General features: G+C 39.0%; 1 pseudogene; it reads right to left on the reverse strand.

Moving 5' to 3' along the window:
- Positions 1-11,647: 11,647 nt before the first annotated feature.
- On the reverse strand, positions 11,648-13,327 carry LOC149208817 (aldehyde oxidase GLOX pseudogene; annotated as a pseudogene).
- Positions 13,328-19,465: the final 6,138 nt, after the last annotated feature.

A 19,465-nucleotide genomic window follows, 5' to 3' on the forward strand; every position in this document is an offset into this window, starting at 1 on the left:
TATGAAAAGCCTTTACAAAAATGGAATAGAATATGGTTGAAGGAATCTTAGGATTTAATAGTGTTATTAGATAAGGAAAATAATATAATATGGTAACAAAATTTATCTTACGCTCTTTTTCTTTCATTATTCAAGTATGATATACCATTGGTAAGTTAGCCTTATGTTTTGTGAAAATTACATTTGAGATTTATAAGGTTTGCACATGTATTTCCAAACCAACCACATACTTAAATTAAGGTTCACATTCAAATAAATATTTCTCAAGTTCTTATATCAACATGCTAGATAATTAATAGATCTATTTAATGTAACCAATGACACGGGATTTATTTGAAATATGCTTCATTACTATATCATGGAATGAAGATAACTTGGGAAAGGAGAAAAAATACAAAGCTAATGATTCATCATTGACATGATGATTCTCTTATGCATGACTATTGATCGATATTAAATAGGACATTCATTTTCCTCATATTCCAATAATCCTTAGGAGATTCTCTTTATATATGGCCATTACATTATTCTTGTCACATGTCTCATTTAGGTTGACCATGGAGCCTTATCTTTGAACATTGCAATATCTCCATTAGTGTTGGGTTGTGTTATATTCTTTCCATGACTAGCCCCCCTAGTTAAACTGTGGGGTTAGAAGGGGGGTGGAGCCCCCCCTTCATTGTGCCAATGCACAGCGGGGGGGTCACAGGAGGTTCGAGGGTGGCTGTCAGACCCCCTTTACAGGGTTCAGGACAGCACCCCGAGGAAGTTTTTTTTTTGAACCCATGGTTTTCGCACATGGTTTTGGGTGCGATGGTTTTTGGTCCATGTTATTGGATGCTTCGGCATGTATATATATGTATTGTAACAATGAAAGGAACATAATGAAAAATCAATCTGGTAGCCCCGGTTTTGGGATCTAGGGGAAAAATCTCTGTGTACATTTTTTTTATGTGTTATGCTCTCGCTATTGGTTATTTTTTGTTTTTAGAATTCTTATGCAGTTAATTTCTGTACGGGGTTAAAACCTACATTTGGTATTAGAGTTGTTTTGGCTTCAAGGGGATGCCTTTGTTGCTAAGGGGTTTCATTGGGGCCTATGGTAGACCCTGTTCAGGTAAAAATTCCCACCATAGATCACCTAATAATGCAATATACTAAAGAAAAATACTAGATCTACTTCTACAATCAAACTTTGTGGAAGTTAATCAATTTGAGCTAGATCAATCAGAAAACATATAACAGAGAAGAAGAAATCATACACATGAAACACAGAAGAATACTTTGGGGAAAGCCTTAGCTAAAAACCCCGATCTCTGTATTGTCATACAAGTGGAAATATGTCTGGATTACACAAAGCTTTAGCTCACAAGCTATCCAACTCTCAGTACAATCCCTCTCCTGCTCATAGATAGTCAAAGGACTCTCACCAACCTTCTCCTCTACCCTCCAAGCATCCTATTTCCTTGAGCAGTTTCTCCTGGGGTCCAATGCTGCCACCTGTGTGTAATTACCTCACGCACTGCTCACTAACCTCTGAAATAACTACGCAATCCTGAAGGATATAATTCCTTCTGCATGGATGAGTTTCCTATATAGGAAAATTCCTGCAACTGATAGTACACTGTTCCTTCCTTTGATCTCAACTGGGTCTCTGACTGAACTGACATGCATGAGTTATTTATGAGAGATTATTCAGTTATCTGAAGTGTAGCAATTACATGCATGCATGCATTAACTAACTAAACTCACAATCAGTTCCACAAACTGTTTGGAACTAATCTAATTGGACTTAACTCAGTTAACTGAGCTAACTAATTACAACTCAAAGTACAACTCATCCTGATCACTTTAATTAAGAGATAACTTCCTCAATCAAAGGGAAAACTGTTACATGTCTTCACATAGAATTCATGTTTGATTTTCTCCAACTAATTAACTCAAGATGAATTAATTAATTATTTTTCAAACAACTGTTAAGATCAAATTCGAATTTTAATTCTCAATTTTAGTTCGGGGATTAACTAAAATTGGAATGTAACCCGAAATGCTATTTATAGTAGTCATATTTTTAGCATTTCTATTTTATCATTCCTTGTTGCTATATCCAACAATGGTACCTAAGAAGCTATTTATAGAATTTCTAGTTTTAGCATTTCTTGTTGCTATTTTCAACACTCCCTCTCAACAAGAAATGCATTCAACTCGAACCCAATCCTGAACCTTTGAAACGTTCTGCATGCAACACTTCACCCTAGTGTTGTTGCTCGATCAACTCTAGAAACAAAAATTATCCAACCTGAATCAGAATGATGCCTCTGTCATCAAAGTCTCTGATTGCTATTGCCTCTGTCGACTGAAAACTCTACACCTTTGTGCTCTTCAATATCTGACTACTCTAGCCTCTGTCACTTTGATCTCTGACTGCATCAATCACACTAATTCCTGCTACTGCATTCGTGCTGCTTCTGGTCCTATCTCCGAGAATGCATCCGCATTGCACCTCCTCTCATCATGTTTCATCATGCTACTCACTATTACACTACAATTCAGTTACTGAGAAGTAAGTAACTGATCTCCCAACTGACCTCCCTATTGGGCTAGAAACACCCTCTGATGCTGAAGCTTCCTCTGCCGCTCCATCCGCATCATCTCTACCCACTTAGCCAATCCTGCTACTCCTTGTCAGGGCTCCCATAGTAAGGTCTAATCAAAGAGGTTGGGTACCTCAAAGATCCTACCCCTATTTCAGCCTTCTTGGGACTGTCACTCCACATTGGCCCACCTCTACCTAGAGGTATGGATGCATGTGATCCCTCTGCCCACTTGGCTCGAAATTTCCCCGTACTGGAGGTCTCTGCATGAGTGGATGCCTTCACTTGATCTCCTCTTGGCTTCTCTAGTTGCAGCTGCTCCACAACCTCCTGAAGTTGCTTTACCAATTGTGGTTCCTTCACAATTGTCTGAGACTTCTTCTGGTGCTGCATGTTGAGAGGTAATGTACTCTCCCTCTCAACCACCAAGTCTCCAACAGTTGCCTTGCTCTTCAAGGCTTTGCATGCATCTTGAACCTCAAGAGCATATAGATTATTGACTCATGAACCGATCTACTTCACCTGTCACGTGGTGACCTGTCTAAGGAAAACCTTTCCCTTACTGAAGACTACATCATAGCCTTTGTCTTCCAGCATTGTGATCGATACCAAGTTTTTCTGCAGTCCTAGCACATAATTCAGATCTTTCAAGGTAATGCGAGCTCCATGCTTCCTCTGAAAAACAACTGTGCCTACTCTTGAGACACTATACTTTTCATCATTACCCATCTCTATGAGTATCTGGAGATCTTTCTCCTCCAAGGTACTGAAAAAACTCTTATCGTCGGTCATGTGGAATGAGGCTCCACTATCAAGAAACTAACCACATCCCACCATGGATGAAACCATGCATGCGATGAGGGTGAAATCCAACTCAAACTGTGAGGCAAGTGCCTCACCTTCTGATCCTTTCTTGGATCCCTTCTTGGATTTCTTCAGTGGAAAATTTGTAACAAAATGCCCACCTCATGACCATGAAAGCATCACACTTTTGATTTGTCAGACTTCTTCCCACCATAGGAAGAACTCGATTTGGGATGAGAATCCTTCTCCTTCCCTTTCTTTGCCTTACTCGCTAACGCACAATTTTCTTTATCCTCCTTGGATGAAGAACCATCTCTGGTGCTTCTCCTTATCTCCTCCTGCATCAGATCTAACCACAGTTGTTCCCAATCTTGCAGTTTCTCTCTTCCATTTACCGAGTCTTGGTAGCTGTGCCAGCTCTCAGGAAGACCGAGGAGACCAAGACTCACCATGTCATCATTGGCTATCGTGATCCCTACACTTCCAAGCTCATCCTTGCAAGTGGTGAGCTTGTTCAGAAATATATACATCATGTCGCCCTTTTCACACTGATTTTCCGAAGCTTGTCTTTCAGCGCCAACTTCCTCTAATCATTGTTGTTTTGATATAGATCTTTCAATGTTTTCCACATTGAAAACGGTGTCTCCTTCCCATGGAGGGTTGAGACAATGTGGTCTCGAATTCCCTCCAGGAGGATTCTCCTCTCTCTCACCACACATTTCTTCCATTCTACCAATTCTTGGGCATTAGTTGTTGCTGGCTTGGAGACTTCTTGATCAATGAAGTCATTTAGACCATTTTCCTCTGATACCACTTCCATGTGATCCTTTCATGCTATATAATTCGAGCTGCCATCAAGGGCATACTCGAGTCTTAAACTGTTGAACGCCATTGGTGCAATTTGAGATGTGATAAGAATTCGAATTCTATAATCAAGAATTTTAAACTTTGAAATCCTCCCTTCTTTGTATATTGTTCTTCACTTTGATCACCTTTGCTCCAATACCATGTAGAAATTCCCACTGGAGATCACCTGATAATGCAATATACTAAAGCAAAATACTAGATCTACTTCTACAATCAAACTTTGCGGAAGCTTAATCAATTTGAGCTAGATCAAACAAAACACATATAACAGAGAAGAAGAAATCATACACACGAAACACATAAGAATACCCTGGGGAAAGCCTCAGCTAAAAACCCTGATCTCTGTATTATCATATAAGTGGAAATATGACCGGATTATGCAAAGCTTTAGCTCACAAGCTATCTAGCTCTCAGTACAATCCCTATCTTGCTCATAGACAGTCAAAGTCTTCTATCAAACCTTCTCCTCTTCCCTCCAAGCCTCCTATTTCCTTACGCAGTTTCTCTTGGGGTCCAATGCTGCCACCTGTGTGTAATTACCTCACACACTACTCACTAACCTCTGAAATAACTGCAAAATCCTGAAGGAGATAATTCCTTCTGCATGGATGAGTTTCCTATATATGAAAACTCCTCCAACCGATAGTACACTATCCCTTCCTCTGATCTCAACTGGGTCTCTGAATGAACTGACATGCATGAGTTATTTATGAGAGAATATTTGGTTATCTAAAGTGCAGCAGTTACATGCATGTATGCATTAACTAACTGAACTCACAATCAGTTCCACAAAATGTTTGGAACTAATCTAATTGGACTTAACTCAGTTAACTGATCTAACTAATTACAACTCAAAGTACAACTCATCCTAATCACTTTAATTAAGGGATAACTTCCTCAATCAAAGGGAAAATTGTTGCATGCCTTCACATAGACTTCATGTTTGATTTTATCCATCTAATTAACTCAAGATGAATTAATTAATTATTTTTCAAACAGCTGGTAAGATCAAATTCGAATTTTAATTCTCAATTTTAGTTCAGGGACTAACTAAAATTGAAATGTAGCCCAAAATTCTATTTATAGCAGTTTTATTTCTAGCATTTCTATTTTATCATTCCTTGTTATATCCAACACTGGTATCTGAGATGCTATTTATAGCATTTTTATTTTTAGCATTTCTTATTGCTATTTTCAACAGTTCAGTGGGAGATTTACGGGATATATACTAGTGGTGAAAGAATATGGCGAGCAATGGAAATATAGAGACTGATAAATTTAATGGTCAAAGTTTTGAGTTCTAGAAACTCAAGATGGAGGATCTGTTGGTGGATAAATATCAGTGGATCGCGGTAGATTCGGGTAATAAACCAACAAGAGTGTTTGATGAAGAATAAATGAAGTTGGATCAGAAGGCAAAGAGCACAATACGATTGTGTCTCAGATTCAGTATTTCTGAATGTATCAGAGGAAGCTACGACTAAGGCTTTGTGGGACAAGTTAGGGACTTTGTACCAATCTAACTCTCTGGTGAATAAACTGTTCCTACGGAAAAAGAGGCATAACCTGAGGATGAAGGATGGAGACTCGGTGACAGAGCATCTGGACACATTTAATATTGTGGTAAATCAGTTATTGTCTATTGATATTAAAATTTCAGATGAAGATAAGTGTATCAATTTGTTGTGTTCTCTACCAGATTCATGGGATAGTCTAGTTATTGCAATAGGTAGCAATGCAACTAACTTGCAATTTGATGAAATAGTCTCATCCTTACTGACGGAGGAAATGAGACGAAAAAATATGGAGAGACAGAATGGTGATTCCTTGTTAGTACGAGGACGGTCCAAGAACAAAAACAAAAATAAGTCATCGAGTGGAAGATCTAAATCTAGAGGGAGATCTAAATCTCCAGGAAAACCTGTAAAGGTGTGCTGGAAATGCGGAAAGGAATGACACTACAAAAGGGATTGTAGATCTGAAGCTCGTGACAAAGGAAAGGGATCTGATGATGCTCCTTTTGTGGAGGTGAAAACCACCTCAGATGAAGGTGGGGATGTGTACTTGGCTTCTTCAAGTACACATGTAGATCATGAGGCATGGTTGATTGACTCAGGTGCATCCTTTCACTTCACTCCCGATAGAGATTGGTTTTGCGAGTATGAGAAATATGATGGTGGTGATGTCTTCTTGGAGGATGAAAGGAATTCTAGAATCATTGGTCGCGGAAAAGTTAAGTTGAAGTTGCAAGGTGGAAGGATTAGAACACTTCCGGGTGTTCTGCATATTCCTGCATTAGCCAGAAATCTTATTTCTGTAAGCAAGATGAATGATGCAGGTGTAAAAACAGTGTTCGAGAAAGATACCTACAAGATGGTTCGGGGAGCACTAGTATTTATGCACGGAGTTCACATTGGAACTCTATACAAGTTGCAAGGTAGCACTGTTATTGATGGTGCAATAGTTCTGTTGTTCCTGAAAGGGAAGCAGAAAATCTAGTGGTATCTGGAGAAAAGACCATGCTATGGCATCAAAGGCTTGGACATATTGGAGAGAAGGGCTTTCTAATACTTCATGGTAAAGGTATGGTAGAAGGTATAACTAATAGCTATCTGGATTTTGCTTTCTATGAAAATTGTGTATATGGGAAGAAAAATCAGGTGAGTTTCCCCTCTGCTGGTAAGAGGGTGAAACAAATATTAGAGCTTGTGCACAATGATGTGTTTGGACCTGTGAAGGATCCATCACTAGGTAAGTCTGTGTATTATGTATCATTTATAGATGACTTCTCAAAGAATACATGGATAAATTTCCTCAAGAAGAAATCTAAAGTCTTTGACAGGTTTAAAGAATTTAAGGCTCTAGTGGAAAACAAGACAGAGAAGAAGATAAAGGACAGATAACGGTGGAGAGTTTTGCAAGAAGGAATTTGAAGAATTCTATAAGAAGTGTGGTATAGCATGGCAGAAGACTACTCCATACACACCTAAGAAAAATGGAGTTGCAGAAACAATGAACAAGACATTGATGGAAAGGACAAGAACCATGCTCAGTGGTGCCAGGATAGGACAAGAATTCTGGGTAGAGGTGATGGAGACAACATGTTACTTGGTCAATAGATCACCTTCATCAACGTTGGAGGATAAGACTCCACAAGAGGTATGGATTAGTAAGAAACCCTCTCTTTCACATCTGAGGGTATTTGGATGTGATGCATATGTACATCTTCTAAAGGAGAAAAAAACAACGTTGGATAGTAAATTTGAAAAGTGCATCTTTATTGGGTATAAGGATGGCTTAAAGGGTTATAAGCTTTGTAACCCAATAATAAGGAAGGTTGTGTATAGTCAAGATGTGGCATTCAAAGAGGTGAAAGATGTTATTAAATAGGAAGTCCCATCAAAGGTACCTAAAAAGATAGAGTTTGAGCTAAAGGAGAAAGAATCAGTCTCTACAATAGAAGAGGAATCAGAAGATGAAGAACCACAAACTCTGGGTGTGAGAAGATCAATTCGAGAAAGAGGATAGCCAGAAAGGTATTGTCCATCTATTTTCTATTCAAAATTTTCTTTATCTATTACTGATGATGATCCCATAAATGTGAAGGAAGGAGTAGATTTAGAGGATGGAAAACTCTGGAGAGAGGCCATGGTTGATGAAATGGCATCTTTGCACAAAAATGAGGCTTGGGATCTGGTGGAGTTGTCGGTTGGAAGGAAACCCATTGGCAGCAAATGGGTGTTCAAGAAGAAGACAAATGCAGAAGGAAAGGTGGAGAAATACAAAGCTCAGTTGGTAGCAAAAGGTTATTCCCAGGTGTCGGGAATTGATTTTGGTGATATTTTTTCTCGTGTTGCCAAGGTAGCTTCTATTAGATTACTTTTATTTGTTGTTGTTGCTTTTGATTTTGAGGTAGAACAGATGGATGTGAAGACACCATTTCTTCACGGGGATTTAGAAGAAGAGATCTACATGAAGCAACTTGAAGGCTTTCTGGTGAAGGGTAAGAAAGAATTGGTATGCAAGTTAAAACATTCTTTGTATGGGTTAAAAATAGTCGCCAAGGATGTGGTATCAGAAATTTGATACATTTATACGGGAACTTGGCTTCACCAGAAGTAAAGCAGATCATTGTGTGTATTTTAAATTAATTGGTGAATGTGTTATTTATCTGGTCTTGTATGTGGATGATATGTTGTTGGTTGGAAATGACAAAGAAATTATCCAGGATTTGAAGACCCAATTATCCTCCAAATTCGATATGAAAGATCTTGGTGTTGCAAAATATATTTTGGGCAATGAAATTAAAAGAGATCAGGGAAAGACGAAGCTTTGGTTAAACTAGAGGAAATATGTTGAGACAATACTATAGAGGTTTAATATGCATAATAGTAAATTGGTGAAGGTTCCTATTCCTATAGGTGTAAAGTTATTTGCTAAACAGTGTCCCAAGACACAAGAAGAGGAAGAGGACATGTCTCATGTTCCATATGAAAGTGCAACCGGTAGCCTGATGTATGTGATGGTCTGTACTAGACCAGACATTGCACATGCAGTGGGTGTATTGAGTAGGTTTATGTCAAAACCAGGAAAGGAGCATTGGACAACAGTGAAGTGGGTTTTTAGGTATCTCTATGGCACTAGTGATTATGGTTTGTGCTACAAAGGAAGACCAGGATTGGACAGAGTTTTGGATATTCGTGGTTTTTGTTGATGCTGACTAGGTTGGAGATCTATATTAGAGAAGATCTACAAGTGGGTATGTGTTTAACCTATTTGGAGGTGCAGTTAGTTGGATGAGTAAGAAACAATCTATAGTGGCATTATCAACTATAGAGACAAAATAAATGACAGCCACTCATGCAAGAAAGGAAGTAGTTTGGTTGCAAAGATTGTGTCCAAGTATGGGGTTAGTACAGGGAACTATAAGGATAGACTATGACAGCCAAAGTGCAATTTTCTTGGCAAAGAACCTTGCTTATCATTCAAAGACAAAGCACATTGATGTTTAGTATCACTTTGTGAGGGATATGATAGAAGACAAAAAGGTTTTGCTGGTAAAGGTGGACACTTTGAAGAATACTGCAGATGCATTGACAAAATCTATGAGCTCTGAGAAGTTCTCTTGGTGTAGAGAAACAATGGGTGTTGCAGGGCTGGATAAATGACTAAGCTCTCTTGTGGCCCCTTGTGGAAAGAAAACAACAAGTGGGAGAATGTTGGGTTGTGTTATATTCTTTCCACGACTAACCCCCCAGCTAAACCAGGGGGTTAGAGGGGGGGCAGATCCCCTCCTTCATTGCGTCGATGTGCAGCAGGGGGTCACAGGGGGTTTGAGTGGGGTGGTTAGCTTCCCTCGATGGGGTCCGGGGCTGCGACCCGCGGAATTTTTTTTTTGGACCTATGGTTTTGTGCATGGTTTTCGCACATGATTTTGGGCGCGATGGTTTTCCATCCATGGTATTGGATGCTTTAGCATGTGTATATATGTGTTGTAAGATTGAAAGGAACATAATGAAAAATCAATCTGGTAGTCCTGGTTTTGTGATCTAGGGGAAAAATCTCTGTGTATATTTGTTTTATGTGTTATGCTTTTGCTATTGGTTATTTTCTTTTTTTAGAATCGTATGCATTTAATTTCTATATGGGGTTAAAACCTACAATTAGAGTGCTCTTCCATTGTTGACTTGGGGTTTCTATTGACACAACCTAATAAAAACACATTTTAATTAACTCTTCATGAATCCCATTCAAAATATATTTTATTAGTTATTCATGAACCATCCAAAGCACCTCTTTTATCCTCAATGGATATATAATCTTTTATTTGACATTTAGTTTCCCCCATTTTGTGGGTATATTTTTCTCCCTTTGTTGCATATTAAGCCCTACCATGTCTTGCAATTTTGTTATTTACTTATTCTCGAGTTCTACCTTCTTGTCAGTGTTAGCCCATTTTGTCTCAATTTACCATTGTTTGGATTTTCTCACACTTGTAACATCCAAACAAATGTTAATTAATAAGAGATAACAAAATAGTTGATAAAAAAATAGAGATGGAAAATAATGATTGAATATATTGATTTTTTAGAATATTTTTTTATTTATAATAAGATTGTCTTTAGGATTAATCACATCATGAATATTTGGTCAATGTTTCAAACCATCTAATGTGGTTCATCCTCAGGAAAAATATTCCAACCTTTGTCCTGAGGATGAACCACATTATTCGAAAGGTAGACCAAATCTTTATGATGTGATTAATCAAAAGACAATCTCATTATCAATATGGATCACAAAAGTCTAAGATCTAGTATTTTTTTATTTGTTCTTATTATTAAATATAATTTTAAACACTTCCCCTACTTATACACTTTATTGATGCATGTGTTACCTTTTAAATTTTACCATCAACAAAAATGACAAATTTATAATTAGTGAATAAAAAATATGAAAACCATAATAGATATATTGGCTCAAAGCCAAAAATAGAAGATAATTATCCTTAACTTTCTTCTCATGCTTTAGAAATACTCTAACCCAAATAAAAGAGATAAGAAACTATTTAATTATTTCTATTGAATATTCTAGATAAAACTATTTGCATTAATTAAGTACAATGAGAAAGCATACATAAACTACTTAAACTACTGGGGAGGTGTAATGTTTCAATGGTCATATCAATTAAAATGTTTTTCCTCATCTTTGCATCATTGAGTTTTGTATGCATTATAGACGAAATTCCATTCTTCCTTATCTTTTTATTGGAATTTAATAAGCCTTTACTACTAATTATTAAGATAATAACTTTCTCGTAGACTTGGACTATAGATCTCATATAAACCAGTGATTTTAATCCTCGAATTAAACTGTACCAATGATCCATTAAAATATATAGATTACATTAACGAGTATTTTAAGCTTTCCTACCTCATATCCTCTTCCTATGTATCCATTCACATTTATTCATTTTCGATGTAAAAACACAATCCATTCATTTAAATAATATGATTCACTTCGGGGTTCCCTTTGCCACTTCGAGGGTATGCTAGTATTTAGCATTATCTAGGATGGTATAGATTACACATTTTACCCTAAGATTATATCAAAAATGTAAAAAATAAACAAAAGGAAAATACCAAATTTAAATGACGTGGAGAAAAATTTAATTGGAATTGGACTCTTTCGAGTTTCAATTTGTAAACACTTTTGAATGCGGAACACTTTTAAAAGAGCGGCAAATAACACATTACAACATCACAAGGAACAGGTAGATGAAACTTAGACACACGAGTCGATCCCTTATTAGGTTCCATTATTACACTCCAGCAGTAGAGTTGAGATGCGTGAGTAGTATGGATATTTCCAGAGAGACAGTATTATTAGGCTGCTCCGAATTGAACCCATTGCGCGACGCTGGGAATGCCCCCGTTGACAACAAACATCATGTAATATCCAGGCGGCGCAGCCACTCCGCTGGGAGCAGCTCTCACTGACACTGAGTAAACGTTCCGTGTGTTGGGGAGAAGGGCCGGTCTGGAAGCTGCGAGGGTGAGCAATCGCTGGTTCATGGAATGACTGTGGGTTGTGAATGACGGAGCGTAGATGTTCACATGCACAACGCTGGCGGGGGTCAGTCTAGCACGCACGGAGAAAACCACTTTGAAGGAGGCGCCGTAGCTGATGGAAGTGGAGGAGACGGAAGTTATCTGAGGGCGGAAGATGGCGTAAACAGAGTCCAGATAATAAGGGCTGTAGCTTTCCAGGCGGAGCTCTGTTGGGTAGGGCGTTCCAGTGAAAACGTAGCCGAAGTGGGCATTGGAGCCGCCAACGAGAACTCTTCCGTCGGCCAATACACTTGCGGTGGAGTGGTACATTCTCGCAATGGTAGTGTTTGCGAGGTCAGAGAAACGGGCTCCGAGAGCGGCGTTGGGACGGTAGATTAAAGGGGAGAAGACCGGGGCAGTGGCCATGTCCCACCCGGCCACGCCTTTCCGGGCGCCGTTGATGATAATGACTTCTCCGTTGGGGAGGAGGAGCATGTCGCTCATGGTCCTGGGCCCTGTCATGGTCTCCATACTCCACGCAGGATTGACGTCAGTTATGACCATTCTGCCACAGTCGTTAAGGGCGTCGATGAAGTTGCCCGCTTTTGCTGAAGCGAAACCGTTATCGGGGCATCCCCCGCAGACGAGGACTTCGACTTTCTTAAATCCGTCGGAAGCGGAGAGGGGAAGCATGACGGAAGACCCTGTGGAAGGGTAGTTTCTGGGGCCATTCCCCGGCATTCTCGGATACGTCCTCACTACCAAGTTTTTGTTGTAGTCCAGCAGAATGGAGTCCCTATTGGCGAAGATAAAGAGGTTCCCGTCCGAGCAAAGGTGCAGAAATGGATACAGATTGTTCTCCACCTGCGCGCTGGTTCGCGTCTGAGACAAGAAAGGCAGGCTGAAGGTTCCCTCCCCGGACTTTTTGGGAACGAATTCGTAGGTGAAATCGCCGGTTCCTCCCACGACGATGATGCGGTTGTCGGGGAGGATTTGGTTAGAAGCGTACCACCGATTGTCTGCGAGATTGGGAGCCTGCGATTCATCCCAGTCGCAACCTCCATTCGAACAGGGGACGAAGTAGCGGATTCTTCTTGCGCCATCTCGCCAACCTCCGGTGTGCACAAGTGTCCCGTTGGCGGCGAAGGCACCGGATGAACACCAGGTATCGGTGAAGATCTCGAGCGGCCTGACCACGTTGGTGTGCACGTTATATTCGATGGAATGAGCCCAGCAGTCGTGAGTCAGTGCCTGATCCTGTGGATTGTCGCGGCATCGACCATTGTCGAGCATCAGCTGCGAAGGACCGAAGTTGGTCCTGTCGAACATGACGACTGTGTCAAGATGAGTAACAGTCATATGCATGGCAGAAACTCCTCCGTTCTGTACGAGAAGGTTCCAACTCCCGGGCCTCACAGACTGCGCTGCTGCGTCCCGTAAGAACGTGTTCATGATCCACAATACAATTATCGTAACATTCCATAAACCGTAGTCCCTATTCTTCGACTTTTCCATCGTAATTGAGACTCTGGAAGCACGTTTCTCCCGTTGTCACAGACAATGCAAGACTAACGATACGATCGACAAGCAAGTGTTGATATTGCTGTATGTGAGCGGGTTAACATTTATATAGCGCACGAGAAAGTCATAGAGTTTACACAAGAAGAGCAATAAGATTGGAATGGATGTGATATCGGCTTATCCCGTGTCTATCACACTATATAATAATGATAGCGTTTCCGGAGAGTTTTCCTTACTGGGTTTGCTCTGTCCATATTCGGCGTGGATTTCATACGACCAAAATAATAATATTTATCAGGGCATTGGGTTGCGTTCTCAACTGAAATGACCCGGTGCCTCTCCTACTTTATGTTTAATTTCAGTACGTACCATCAATTTAGTAGTTTAATTCTCTCTGGATCATGATAAAATTGAACTCCAAGTAGAAATTCAGTTACAATTTCTAGTCAACACAGCGTTCATTTTTTTAAGGGGATACGTATATCGTGGACACCTCGTGCTTACGTGTGCGTGATGTAATTACTATCGTTTGTCAACCTCCAGCCCAAAGTGGCGATTCTGGCTTTATCTATGATTATGCTGTGCACCATGCAGCACTGATCTAGTTATCATGTTACGGTGATCAAATTGGCGGGTTTTGTCAAATCCAACTCGAACTCTATCTCTGCCGGCCCGGTGTGAGTGATGGGAAGAATTAAAATATTTTGAATATGATAGAACGATGACAACAATAACTGGGCAAGCATAGCCTCGTGCCTTTCCGCATTTATTCTGAAGTGATCTTATTGTGGCGGCTAACCAGACCATGGAAGGAAATGGAGTTATCGGGTTCGAGTCAAACCAGGTTTAAAACGATTTACTAGCAATTGCACGCATAGGAGCAAAAGAAAGCCGATAAGAGGATAGGGAAATATGGAAGGAAATAATAAACTAAAATATATAGACAATTAAATACAATTTAAATTTGAGTTTCTATAACAATAGGGGATTAAATTTAAGAAAAAATTTACATTAACATAAATATTTTAGAACAATAATATATTAATGATGGTATCTTTCCACTTCCCCTCCATAATTTAGGTTTTACTATATGACCTTTGAGAATTGGAGGAAGTACTAAGGTGGGATAAGAATCAATCAATGACAAATATGAAGAGAGAAAATGAAAGAAGTTACACTTAAGAAGCATAAAAAATGCATCCATGAACTCCCTCATACACTAGATCATATAAAAAAATCATTGAGCTCCTTGCCTCCTTGTCAATAATAAGAACGAAAATAAAACTGGAAAAAAAGGAAACTCGAAAAAGAGATGCTCATTTGAATATAACACTAGGCTCACAAGCATCTCTAGCCAAATTTGGTTCCTATGTGAAGTTCCTTTGAAATTTTGATATCTTTTTTCATTGTATAAAGACAATTAATGAAGCAATGCTAAAGTCATTTCATAGGTTAAAACAAGAAGCTGATGAAAGTAATATTCTTTGAGCAGTCAATGATATTTTTATTGGCCATTGTATACCATAACTACATCTATAGAGGGGGGTCACATTAATATTTATAGAGTAATGAAAAGGCACAAAAGGTAGATTGCACATAGTTCAAGTGTTTGTAAGAAATTACCATGATTAAAGTTCTACATAATATCAAGTTGGACAATCTTCCAACTAGATGCTTAGTAGTAAAAAAACCATACACAAGATTTGACACTCTTTTATTATTAGTAGGTTGCATTCAAAGTGAGCACTTGGAACATCTAGAAGTTGAGTTTAAAGCATCTCTAGAATGGTAAATAATAGTGCACGTTAATTTGTGTACAAGCTACGCGATTTAGAAGTGTAGGAGCATATAGTGGGAACAAAATCCCATATCAAGAGAAGGTCATTATAAGGCCATACTTTGTAATTTCCAATTAAAAAAATGTCAATAGAGACGCATAAAGTTGCTATGAATTTGCTACGAAAAAAATATATAAACGAGAACATCAATAGCACTAGTAAAAGATAATTTGCTTCATTTGCGAAGAATACAACTACTCTAGAAAAATAATGAGAAACAAGTTCCTTGACAAGCTCTCTTATTTTCCTTTTTTAATTAAACAAAATATCATGGAAAGGATCCTCTACAGTTACAAATCCTTTACAATATTTACTATTTATTTTGGTTCGTGAAAGTCTCAAGAACTAGTAAATTCATAATTAACTATCAGTGAGAAATTTGATATAGAAACATACCTGCTTAGAAACCACAGACATGGTTATCAAGAGGAGAAGTAGTAGACTCAACATGCCAAAGCAGAAAACCATAAATTTTTCTCTTCAAACAATCAATATTTTCTACCAACTTGGTGTTTGGCATATCTTCCTTTTTATGCTCAAGCTGATCTAGCCAGTCGTTAGCCTTTTTAAGTTGAGATAACATTGCTATAATTTGGCTTCTATCTTGCTGCGACTAAGTTTTAACTGTAGAGGCATTGTTAGAATCAATGTTTTCCACATGAAACCCAACATCCAATGCATGCTCTATAAATTTCAAAAACCAGCTTTGTGCTTCCTGTTGGAGATGCCTAGCCAAATCCACTGTCTCGTTCACTCTGTTTCCTTTTATCCATTCAATGTTGGTACCTTTTAAAGGTGCTTCTGAAGAAACTTTACTCACAAATTTTACGTTGTTGGGATTTACAAGCATGCCAAAAGATTGATGCTTCATTGAATTGGTCACCAAAGGAACAACTGATCTAAAATCTCCTTTATAAGAAATACTATGTCTTCTATCACTATTTGTTTGAGCTACATATGTCAATGCAACCCTTGCTTGCACTTTGTTATCATGGGATACAAGAGTGGACCTTCTGGGAGACAAAAAGTACCTGAAGGCTTGATTCTTGAATGATTGTGCAACAGAAGGATCCTATGATGTTATAGTCTGCTGGTTGTTTTGAAGGACTACATTTGATGTCCCTTTGTTTGGGGAGTTTTTGAAAAAATAGTTAAATCCATATTTGCTAAATATGGATATAGAGGCCAAGTCCGTTGCTAATGCAACACCAATCCATTGAACCACACTCTTCATTTTTTTCAATGAAATATTAAGAAGGTCATCGAGCAATCCATCAGTATGTGGAATGTCCTTATCTTTATTTGTAGTCCTTCTTGCAGCTAGGCATTCAACAACAATCATTGATTATAAAAGCGTTGGATGGATCTCAAAGAATTGATCAATTGAAGGATGGGGATTATTTTTCTTAGCAGAAGAGAATAACTTAGGAATCATACTCAATCCTCGAATGACATCTTCAATAACAAAGGATTCTTGTAGCGCTTCTAGCATAGCTCAGAAAACATACTCAATCCTCGAATAACAGCTTCAACAACAAAGGCTTCTTATTCTAATTACAGGATGATTCTTCATATTCCAATATTGACACTTGGAATTCCACTTACAACATAATTACGACTAATATTACATTTACACTTGTACCCATATGAGACAAATAGGGTCAAGACAATTTGATAGCCTAACAAGACATGACACTATGATGCTTGAGTTTGGGAGAAGTCTAGCTCAACAACCTCCACTTGTTGCTTCTCTGTCACATATTGGTGCCAAGCTTGATACTGTGTGATGGGGTCACCAAACTATGTGATGGTGTTTGGATGGAAGTGGACTCTAGCCTCCATGGCATTCTTGTACAATGTCTTAGAACGAGTTTCAAGTTCACTCTGAAGCATGAGAAACATTTTTCTGACTTGAACATGACCACCGATGTACTTCTACATGTTCTGTTTGTTTAGCTCTAAATCCTCCTTGGTGGCAATTTGTCTCAGCTGCTCCAAGGACTCTTTGATTTATTGCCGGACTTGGTTCCTAGATTTGGCTTTGGTGAGTGAACCGAATGATGGGATCTGATATGTTCTCACTAAGACATCCAAATTGCTGAACAATTGTACATATGAGGCCTGAATGCTACCAATGAATCAGGCGAACTTCTTGTTGTTGTGAATCAATATTCAAACTTTCTTTTTCTCCAGCTTTGCCTGTGGCTTCATTTTCTTCAAAGTTAAGTGGTGCCCCTTTGTATCTCATTGTCCACTCTTGTACATAGGAAATGGTAGCTTGTATGTTCTTGAGAATTCTAAAAAAATATTTTCTCTACTATTATAAGTCATCAAAACAAACAACTTCTTTACGTATAATGAAAAACCCCTCATAGAGCTTTTGCATGGTTTCTTCAAGTGTTGATACTTCAGCCAGTATCGCTGCTCTAATCTCCTCTATGTAAACTTGTGCATAAAATGCATTATGTGTCGTTGCACAGAGTTGTTCTACCTCTTTCCTGGAAACTTGCAAGTTCTGTGCCAATTTCTCATTCTGAGTCATCAAATACTGAATGTTTGATCTCGTTTCTCCTGCATAGACCAAGTTGGCTTCGACAATGGAATTTGGATGTTTCCTAGTGTCCGACATTATCACCCTTTCTCTAAAACATATAGGTGATGCGTGATTATCCCGAAAGTGCTTTCTCCATTCTTGTACAATCCTCATTTGGAATTCATCGAATGATAGATTGTACACATCCATTACCAGATCATTATCAAGGGGAACAAGACCCCCTTCCTTGCCCAAGACTGGCTCTACTGCTAGAGGTGGTGGAGACTGAAGGATGACCTGTGGTGTTCTTGACATCATATCAAAATCTTCATTATGCAACTCTTATTCCATCTCCATGTCTGTCACTTAAATCAACTGTCCAATTTGCTGAGCAAGCTCTCAATCTTGCATCTGTTCACCTTCCTCCATAGTTTCTAGTTGGTTTTGTTCCTGCTCTTCAACTTGTATCAACATTTTTTCCTTTGTCATTGAACCTTGCCTTTTTTCTTCTTCCTACTTCCACTTCTCTTCTTGTTCTCTCCTTGTCAACTCCTGTTCTTCCTTCAACTTCTACTCTGTCTCCTACAACTTCAGTTCTGCTTCCTACAACCTCTGCTTTTCTCTCTTCCTCCACTCTCCTCTCTGTATCCTCTTCTTCCTCTTTCCTTCTGCTACTAAAGATGCTTTCATGATAATAGGATCTAATTTCATCTTGCAGCTTCCCTCTGGGCTCTTAGCCATATTCCTCTTTCCCTTGTCTTACATGAGATTTCTACCTTTTGCTGTTGTTTCTTCTAGATTTTCTACTGTCTGTGGAGCAATATGTGAAGTCCCTTCTAAACAGATCGGCTCACGGAGTCTGGAGGCATTGTAGCAATACCTCCATGGATCCTCCTCTGGCTAATGGAATGCCCCGTCGATCCACGAAAAGTAAACTCTTGGACAATGGTCTTTACAAATACCATGGGGATCATATGGATTAAAGTCTTGAGTATCAAATTCAAATGTCACTATCTCCTTTCCCTCGACATACAAGAATTTCAAGTTATTTATCTGGTATAATCCAATTCTCAAAGGAAGAGTGGGCCATGGTGCTTTCTTCTTCCTATGCAATGTGGCTCACAAACCTATGGTGAGATGGTATGATACTTCTTGCATCACAAGCTTGTTAGTGGCATACCTTGGTAAAACATGCAGAGGATTCTCTCTGCTAAACACTCTAATGAAGGTGCCACCTAGTGAGGCATACCAATATGTGATGCCTGCTATTTCCTCCATTTCTTATTGTGACATGTAAGGTGGAACTTCTTCAAAGATGAACTTATAAAGTAGGATGATGAAGTGGTTAGTTAGTTGTGCCATTACTCCTCAATAATTGTAATCCAAAAGCAACTTGCAATAGATGTGCATGACAGGTTCTCATGGTGTCCATGTCTAGTTCATGCCAGGGAACTATTCTTGTGCAAAAATTGCATCCAATAAGTATGCAGACATATAGAACCTTGCTCGCTCACCCTCAGGAGGATTCCGAGCCTATGGTACATGGGCCTTCAACTGTCGAGCCAATAGATACGACCATTTGAATGACTTCCCCTTGTTCACCACCTGGTTCAATAAGACTGCCCACCCTTTAGGAAAGGTTTTTGTGCTCTGCTGACCATGGATTCTACAAGTGAAGATAACCAAGAGCTGGTAGGCCTTTGTAAGGGACTTTGTCTTGTACACATGGATGGGTATCTCTCAAAACTTTGATTTCTCTTT

The sequence above is a fragment of the Pinus tabuliformis genome, chromosome 1_2 (genome assembly GCF_031772625.1).
Source record: "Pinus tabuliformis cultivar Carrire ecotype Pingquan chromosome 1_2, CPIR1, whole genome shotgun sequence".
NCBI classification, from domain to species: domain Eukaryota; kingdom Viridiplantae; phylum Streptophyta; class Pinopsida; order Pinales; family Pinaceae; genus Pinus; species Pinus tabuliformis.